Genomic DNA, 9,902 nt, shown 5'->3' with positions numbered 1-9,902 from the left:
TATACTCTCGAAATAAAAAAGCAAAAGACTGTTTGAATTGTGCATTGTCGCTAGGAAGAAATTAAGAAGCCTAACTTTGATCATTTCTCCAGTTGGTGGTTATTGTTACAAATTAGCATCGTCCGATTCACCGGAACTCCCAAAACCAATCTTCGATTTGGCATGGCTTCAAAGTGTGATAAGAGGAAAATTAGGAGGCCAGAATTGAAGAGAGAGTATTCTAGAATCTTGTATTGAAGTAAACTGCAAACGAAAATATAAAGCAAAGTAAAAATAACTAGGGTACATGCTAAGCCTATTGTGCACTTGATTATAGGTGATTAAAAAGTAAAATAAATTTATACAATATTCTGTAATGGCCCCCCTTCAGCTGGAATGTACAGATTAAGGATACCTAGCTTGCTGAGAAGTACATTAAACCTATAAGAAGCTAAAGGCTTAGTGAAAGAAATCTGCTAACTGATGTGCAGAAGAAACATGAATAGTTACAACTATACCATTTTGAATGATATCTCTAACTAAATGACAATCTATTTCAATATAGTTAGTTCTTTCATGAAAAACTGGATTAGCAACAATATGAATGGCTGCTTGACTATCACAGTAAAGAACAGATGGAGAGGGAAATGAGATGTCAAAATCAGCAAAGAGAGAAATAAGCCATTTGATTTTATAACATGTGGAAGCCATAGAATATTACTTAGCTTCAGTAGAGGATCTAGAGACAGTAACTTGCTTCTTGGACTTTTATGAGATTAATGAATCACCAAAGAAAAAGGTCGAATCCAGTGACTGATCTTCGAGAATCAAGATAGGTGGCCCATTCAGAATCACAAAATTCTCAAAGTTGTAAGGAAGAGTTGCTGGGGAAGAACAATCCTTGGCCTGCAGTAGCTTTGATGTATCTGACCACTTTAACAGCTGCATCATAGTGAGATTGTCAAGGTTGATCTAGAAACTGACTCAAAGTAGTAAAAGAAGAGACAAGTTAGGTCATGTAAGTATCAAATAAAAAAGACGACCAATTAATCTTCTGTAAGAGTCTAGATCATCAAGTAAAGGGGCCCCAGATTCTATTTTGGAAAGTCTTAAGTTTTGATCCATTAGACAGCTAGTTGGTTTAGCATCCAATAAACCAGAATCAAAAACTATTTCAAGAGCATACTTCCTTTGAGAAAGAGAAATACCCTTAGCAGATGTTGCAACTTCCAATCCCAAAAAATACCTCAAAACACCAAGATCTTTTAGCTTGAAATGAAGACTTAAAAAAGCTTTATGATTAATAATAGTTTGTGAATGATTGATAATAGTTTGTGAATGATTGAAAGCAATAAATATCATCCACATATACCAGCAGTGCCACAAAAGAATCACCAGCACATTTAGTAAACAAAGAATAATCAGACTTTGACTGAGTAAATCCATAAGCAACCAAAGTGGAAGAAAATTTAGAAAATCATTGTAGAGAGGCTTGTTTCAAACCATATAGAGACTTGAGCAGCTTACACACCGAGAATCTCTAGGTTCGGAAAAACTAGAAGGAAGTTTCATGTATACCTCTTCATCCAAACTACCATGAAGAAAATCATTATTGATATCCAATTGGTGCAACTCCTAATTGTGTATAGTAGCTAATGCAAGGAAGCAACAAATAGTGGTTAGCTTAGCAACAGGAGAAAAAGTATCAAGGTAATCAATTCCCTCTCACTGAGTATACTTTTTTGCAACCAACCGAGTCTTGTACCTTTCAAGAGTGCCATTAGATTTCAACTTGCACTTGTAAACCCATTTACAACCAATAGGTTGCTTGCTAAGAGGTAAGTCAGTTAGGATCCAAGTTTTATTAGCTTCAAGAGCATTGATTTCAGCTACCATTGCATCCCTCCAATGAGAATGTTTAATGGCTTGATGAAAGAATTTGGGTTCATAAAGGAAATCAACAAAGGAGCAAAAATGTTTATAGGAATGAGAGAATTTAGAATATGACAAATATGAAGAAATAGGATAAGGAGTACCTGAAACTGAAGAACCATCAACTAGAGGAGAAGTAGTAATATTATTATTTGAGATCAAGGAACAATGATAGTGCTGCTAGTAATCAGGTGGTCTTCTATTTCTTGTGAACTTTCAAATAAAATTTTTTGGTGGTGAATTCTGAGAAGTATTAGATTAGATGGGTGGAGAATGATTTGGAGGAGGAATAGAATCATTTGAAAGAGGAATTGGTAGAACCAGATTTGGGCATAAGGAAGAGTTATCTGTTTCAAGAATGAGATGATGATATGGTGAATTTGGTTTAAAAGGAAAAAGATGTTCATGAAATATGACGTCTCTAGAAATGAGGATCTTATGAGTGTGAAGATTATATAATGTGTATCCTTTTATACCAGGAGGATATCCTAAAAATTAGGGATGCTACCTACATGGTGTGAGGCGGGGGGAGCCTTCCCTGCACCTCGCCCCACACCATGCTGGGGAGGGGTTTTCATCCCTGCCCCGGTGTTGAGGGGTGGGGTCAAAAATGCCATTCGCCCTGCCCCTGTCTAGGCTAATCCATTGAATCTAAAAAATATATTTTTGGACCCAAATATAATTTAATTTATAAATTTAAATTTATAAATACAAAAACAATTAAACTCATTAGAATTATATTTTGGATTGTCTTGACCTCCTAGGCCAACTTTTATATATGAGGCTAAGACAATACAATAGTCATACTTCATATGGTAATTTGTGTGCTAAAATAGGTGTGGGGATCCTATTTATAAGATAAACAGCAGTGATAACACAATCACACTAAAACTGTACAGAAATATTTGATTGAAAACAAATAGATCTAGCAACATTAAGACTATGTTGATGTTTTCTTTCAACAATAGCATTTTGCTGAGGAGTGTAAACACAACTGTGTTGGTGTACAACTCCTTTGCTAGAAAAAAAAAAAAAAAGATTTCATTTCAAATTCTAAAGCGTTATCAGTTCGGATAGTTTTGATTTTACAATTAAACTGAGTTTCCACAAAGGCAAAAAAAGATTGTAGATATGAATGTGTCTCAGACTTGGATTTGAGCAAATATATCCAAGTACATCGATTGTAATCATCTACTATAGTGAGAAAAAATCTAAAACCATCATATGAAGTAGTTGAGAAAGTCCCCCAAACATTACAATGAATGAGTGCAAATATAGAACTAGAGGTTGATGAACTTAATGGAAAAGGAAGTCTTTTCTATTTAGCATATGGACAAACATCACATTGACTATTATTGGGAACTATAAAGTGTAAAGGCAAAAATTGACTAGGATTAGATGACTAAATGATAAGGTTTATCTTATCATTATTTGATTCAATTTGGATGAATGTAAAATAAGTATTGATTTGTATCTAAACATATTAAGTCTATCTAGAAGTCTTAGGTGCTGTTTAGATAAGTCCTTGAGGTTAAAATCGAGTTATGGAAGATTGATATTTATCAAGAAGAAAGCTGAACAGAATTTAGTCAATAACAGAAGATATTATCGCTAAATGTTAGCAGTCTGTCGGGACGTGTTTTCACGTCTGTTGCTAACCGTCAGCAGAGTCCTACTGCGACTAGAACTCTTTCCAGACATTCTATTTAAAGGGATTCGGTTTTGTATCTTTTCAAACACTTTGAGCCACGAATTTCAAAGAGGATATTCTGAGCATTTATGAGAGAAAATTCACTTGAGAATTTTCATGGGATTTTTCATATCTTCTTGAGTGTGATCGTGCTTTGAGGGTGAAGGAATATCGATTGGATTTCAGCCTCTAAAGTTCCAGAAGAGAAGTCAACATTTGAAGATCGCCAGAGGTTCTGGCTGCTACTACGGTAGAAGACAAACGGGTCGTTTGTCTAGGCAAGTAAGAGAGTCGAATTGCAAAGGTTTTGTAATTGATTAGTGCTTGTAATTGTTCTTCAAATAATAAGATTGACTTTCCTGGGTTTGGCTGCCCCGTAGGGTTTTACCTTTAAAGAGTTCTTTAAAAAGTTTCCCTTCGTAACCAATCGTTGTGTTTTGTAAGTTTGATTATTTATTTTAAAGTATTTGATTTGTTTCTTAATCTTAATAATTGAGATCTAACTTATTTGTTCAAGGAAATTGATAGACAATTTCGTGATTTTACAGGGGTACGTTGGGAATTTCAATTGGCATCAGAGTGTGGTTCACTCATTCGAGTGTGATCCGTGCCCTTGTAGATCATGTCGACGTCATTACACGTTCCACCATACTTTGATGGGGAAAACTCTGCTTATTGGAAAGTTCGTATGAGAGCTTTTCTCAAGTCTTTAGATAAACGTGTATGGCATTTGGTTGAACGAGGATGGACTAAACCCGAGACACCTATAGATATTTGGACAAAAGATGAAATTAGCAATTGCAATTTGAATAGCAAAGGACTTAACGCTATTTTCATGGCGGTATCCTCCGAAGAATTTAAAAGAATCTCCATGTGTCTAAAGAAACTTGGGATATTTTGGAGGTTACACATGAAGGCACAAGAATAGTAAAAAATTCAAAAATGCAAATGCTAACCTTAAAATTTGAAGAGATTAAAATGTTGGAAGACGAAAATTTTAATGATTTTTATGCTAAACTGAATGATATTGTGAATTCCAGGTTTAATCTCGGTGAGAAGGTGGGGGATTCAAGGATCATGAGGAAGATTCTAAGGTCTTTACCTGAAAGATTTCGACCCAAAGTTACCGTTATTGAAGAAAGTAAAGATCTTGATGCAATAAGGGTAGAAGAATTGGTAGGTTCTTTACAAACGTATGAATCTTCGCTTCCTCAAGCAAGAAAATGTAAGTCTATTGCCTTAAAAACTATGGAAGAAAATCAAAATGATTTTTCTGATGAAGAAAATCTTAACAATGAGGATATAGATCTTATAGTAAGAAAATTCAGAAAATTCATGTTTAATAAAAAGTATAGTGGAAAGAAAAAAAGATGTAGAGAATTTTCTGCAAGGAAAAATTATTTTGAAAAATGGAATAAAGAAAATCTGATAAAGTAAAGTGTCATGAATGTTCTGGTTATGGTCATATAAGAATTGAATGTCCAAATTTCAAGAAAAGTAAAGGAAAAGCATTGAATGTCACACTTAGTGATAGTTCAGAATCTGAAACTTCAAATTCATCATCTGATTATGATAATACTTTTGTGGCTTTTTCTATTGTTGTTAATGATTTTTCTGATATTGAGCTAACAAAATCTGAAAGTGATGATGGCAATAGTGATTCGTAGGTTGCTCTAGTTGTGGATGATTATGAGTTGAGTTTACAAGAAGTTTACAATGATGTATGTGAAGAAGTGATCAAATTAAAGAAACTCAGCAACAAGCTATACAAGAAATTCACTAATATGGAGAGTGAGAAAAATAACTTGTTTGAGGCATTCAAAATTTCTGATATTGAAATAGCAAGATTAAGGGATCAAAAAATTGCATTAGAAAAAGAGTTGGAAAATGTTCAAGAAAAAACAGCAACACAAAAATTAGAAGAGATGTTGAGTATTCAAAAATCTAGTTGTGATCGCACGGGTTTGGGGTATATGACTTCCCAAGGTATGGAACTTAAAGACTCATCATCTGCTGTCACCTCATCCAAAGATATCATTTTTGTTAAAGGAAGTCAAGATGAGGAAACTCCAAAGAAGACCGTGTCTACAATTCATGCTCCAAGAGCCTCACATGATAGATCAATGACAAAGAAGTCTAACTAAGGTAAGTCCAAAGGTAAGTTTATTCCTACTTGTCATTATTGTGGTGTTATTGGTCATATAAGGCTAAATTGCTTTAACTTGAATAAAGTGAAGAAAAATGGACGTGAAAGAAATTCGAAAAAGAAATGAAATAGTTTAGAAAATCAAGTTTGTGATATGAATTAACAGATAAACTTTTTAAGTCTCAAACTTGGTGAACTAGCCGATTTTTGCTTTCAAAATAAAGAAAAGATCATACAAAGGGTGGTTAAAAAAGATGCCTTGTTATATTAATTAATAGGACTACTTGCATGTTCTTAGGTTCTTTATATTATTGCATTAGTCTAGGACATGCATTTTATTTTTCTGTTTTGTTTTTATGTTTTTATTTTTCTGTTTTAAATAAGAAAAATATAATATAAAAAAAAAATTCTGGTTTGGTTCAAAACTTTTCTTTAAGGAAAGTGCATGCTTGATATGTCAAAGTTTGAGCATTTGTGTTCTCACTTAATAAATTCTTGAACCTATGCATCTCTTTACTTTGTGCAATTCACTTTGTGCATACTAACCCTATGGATTATCTTGGCAAAGTTCATTTTCAATGCACTGTGAGAAACTTATATGTATGTTTTTTTATAATTAAAGTTCACATCATTTAATAAGATGCTCATCAAAGAGAGAGTTCATACCTTGAATTGATTAATACTAGTTGAACCTAGTACATAAATAAAGAGCTCTCTTCTTGCCAAATACAAAGAGTTGATCCATATAGAAAAAGTCGGTATTAATTTATTGATGAAAAAGACAAATACCCTATACGGATCTACCACCTTAAAGTTCTTATAGAAAAAATCGTTACTCTAATCATTATGAAAAAAGATGAGCAACAAACATGAACACAAAAAGGAGGTGTACAAACTAGTATTTAGAGGAGATGCTCATGTATCTAGCCCTAGCATAAAGTTTGACTTTTAAGGTGAAGCAACAAACTCTTGTGAGCATCTATAAGAAGCAATCTTTCATGAATAAAGGTATCAAAAAAAAAAAAAAAAGATATTGAAGAAAGGAGTTCATAAAAATGCTATGTTATAAGTATACTCACTCACACACTCACATGAACTTTGACATTGATGATCTTATGAGAAGTGAACATCCATAGTGATTGTTGCAAATAAGAGGGTGTACTCTATTGAATTTGTTTTGTGAATTACACTATGTTTGAATTAAGATGCATCTAGGCATGTTACTTGCCATTTTTGTTTTTTTTTTTATTTAAAAAAATTAAAAAAAAATTTCAATTTTTTTTTTATTTCTTTCTAATCTCTATTTTTTTTTGTTTATATAACATGGTATGCCCACCAAGTGTTTGTTTGTTTGTCTTAATCAAGTTGTCTCAATCATTTGTTCATTGTTTAACATACATTCATGTTCATACATCATATGCATTTAATCCATGAAAAATTGAGACACATGGGAGTTGTTCATCATGTCTTTCTTAGTGTTTTCATCTTGGCACACATAAGTGATATTTATTCTATTTTGTGTCTTGTCAGATTAGTGACAAAAATGGGGAGTATTGGAAGAGCACATTGGAATATTTTGATATTATGAAATTTAGGGAGAGTTTGAGTAAGTGGGAGTTTAATGAATTTACTGAAAATATAAAAAGGGGAGCAACAAAATATTGAGGGGGAGAACTATATACTTTAGGGGGAGCAGCAGAATATTGAGGGGGAGAACTAATTATTGAACATGGTTATTGATGATGACTAGAACACTTTCTTTTTGTAGGTTTACATTACATCTAACCTTTGATTATTATTGGGACTAGTTTCAAATAATGTTCTATGTCATTTCTTATCATTACTGTATTAAGATATTTTTCATGAGATCTTGGTCTACTGGTTGTTTTAGGTACACACCACATTCATCAAGTTGGTTTTGTGACAAATCCACCAAAGGGAAGATTGTATATGCAAGACATTCATCAAGTTGGTTTTGTCACCAATTCGCCAAAGGGGGAGATTGTAAAGGCAAAAATTGGTTAGGATTAGATGACTAAATGATAAGATTTATCTTATCATTATTTGATTAAATTTGGATGAATGTAAAATAAGTATTGATTTGTATCTAAACAATATTAAGTCTATCTAGAAGTCTTAAGTGTTGTTTAGATAAGTCATTGAGGTTAAAATCGAGTTCTGGAAGGTTAGTATTTATCAAGAAGAAAGCTGAACAGAATTTAGTCAATAACAGAAGATATTATCGCGAAATGTTAGCAGTCCGTCGGGACGCGTTTTCGCGTCTGTTGCTAACCGTCAGCAGAGTCCTACTGCGACTAGAACTCTTTCCAGACCTTCTATTTAAAGGGATTCAGTTTTGTATCTTTTCAAGCACTTTGAACTACGAATTTCAGAGAGGATATTCTGAGCATTTATGAGAGAAAATTCACTTGAGAATTTTCATGGAATTTTTCATATCTTCTTGAGTGTGATCGTGTTTTGAGAGTGAAGGAACATCGATTGGATTTCAGCCTCTGAAGTTCTAGAAGGGAAGTCAACATTTGAAGATCGCCAGAGGTTCTAGCTGCTACTGCGGTAGAAGACAAACGGGTCGTTTGTCTAGGCAAGTAAGAGAGTCGAATTGCAAAAGTTTTGTAATTGATTATTGCTTGTAATTGTTCTTCAAATAATAAGATTGACTTTCCTGGGTTTGGTTGCCCCGTAGGGTTTTACCTTTAAAGAGTTCTTTAAAGGGTTTCCCTTCGTAACCAATTGTTGTGTTTTGCAAGTTTGATTATTTATTTTAAAGTATTTGATTTGTTTCATAATCTTAATAATTGAGATCTAACTTATTTGTTCAAGGAAATTGGTAGACAATTTCGTGGTTTTACAGAGGTACGTTGGGAATTTCATAAAGCAAGAAATATCAGAGGATAGATTATGCAGTTTAGAATTAGAAATATGTCCAAGGCGATAGTGCCAAATATGGGAACTGTTTTTGATAGAATTACAATGAGAAAAAAATATTTGAATTGCAAGAAATAAAGGTGCCTGGAGCTTGCAGTAAGTGATATAAACCTGGAGAAAGTTTAGCTACTCCAATTGTCCTTCAATTGAAGAGGTTTTGAATATAACAAAAACCACGTAAGAAGAAAAGAAAACAAGATACCTGGGTAGTTAACATGCTAACTGAAATTGGATTGAATGTAAATGTGGGAACATACATCACATCAGTTAGGATTAGAGAATCAGAAAGTCTAACCATGCCCATATGTGTAACTTGAATACAAGAATCATTAGGCAATTTCACAGATATATTGACAGATGTTGTTAATGAAGTAAAAAGAGATAATGAATCAATCATATGAGTAGTGACTCTAGAATCAAGAATCCAAGACCGTTGATTAAATGCAATTGTATCAACAGTAGATAAACCAAAAGGCTAATACTAATTAGTAATGGAAATACCTAAAAAAGGTTATGCAGGCAAGGGTAAAGATGCAAGTATAGGAGTGGATGGAACTGTACTTGCTTGATTCACAAAAAGAAGGATTAGTTTGAAGAAATATAAGGAGCTGTTGACATTGCTCTTAAGAAAATGGAAATTTTGAAACCATAACTGAATCTGAGTTAGATTGGCTAATAGTGGCTTGATTGGCATTAGAGTTTCTGATCTTTGCTTATACCCAGGTGGATACCCATGGATCTTATAACATTTATCAATCGTATGGCCCGATAGACCACAATGAGTATAATAAGGTCGTTCCTTATGATTTACAAGTTGTTTGTCATTTCTGGTTCCAACAGAACCTTTCATATTGCTAGAATCATGATTAGTCAACATAGCAACAACATCATTAGAACATAAAGAATCAAAAACAATCTCTCTCTATTTTTCTTCTTGAAGAATAAGAGAAAACAACTTATTAATAGGGGGAAAGGGGTTAGAAAGTAGAATCTAACTTGTAAATGAGCATAAGACTTATGAAGCCGCATTAAGAACTCATGCAAGACATAGTCCTCTTGCTAGTATTCAACAATCCATTTGATAGTTCCACAAGAACAGGGAGGCAGGGGTAAAAAATGAATCATTTCTTCCCATAAACTTTTCAAATGAGTAAAGTATGAACTTACAGAGGTGGTTTCTTGAAATAAAGATGCATTAGCTTTCCGAGT

Source organism: Carya illinoinensis, chromosome 10 (genome assembly GCF_018687715.1).
Source record: "Carya illinoinensis cultivar Pawnee chromosome 10, C.illinoinensisPawnee_v1, whole genome shotgun sequence".
Lineage (NCBI taxonomy): Eukaryota > Viridiplantae > Streptophyta > Magnoliopsida > Fagales > Juglandaceae > Carya > Carya illinoinensis.
Note: the sequence above shows the minus strand (reverse complement) of the source record.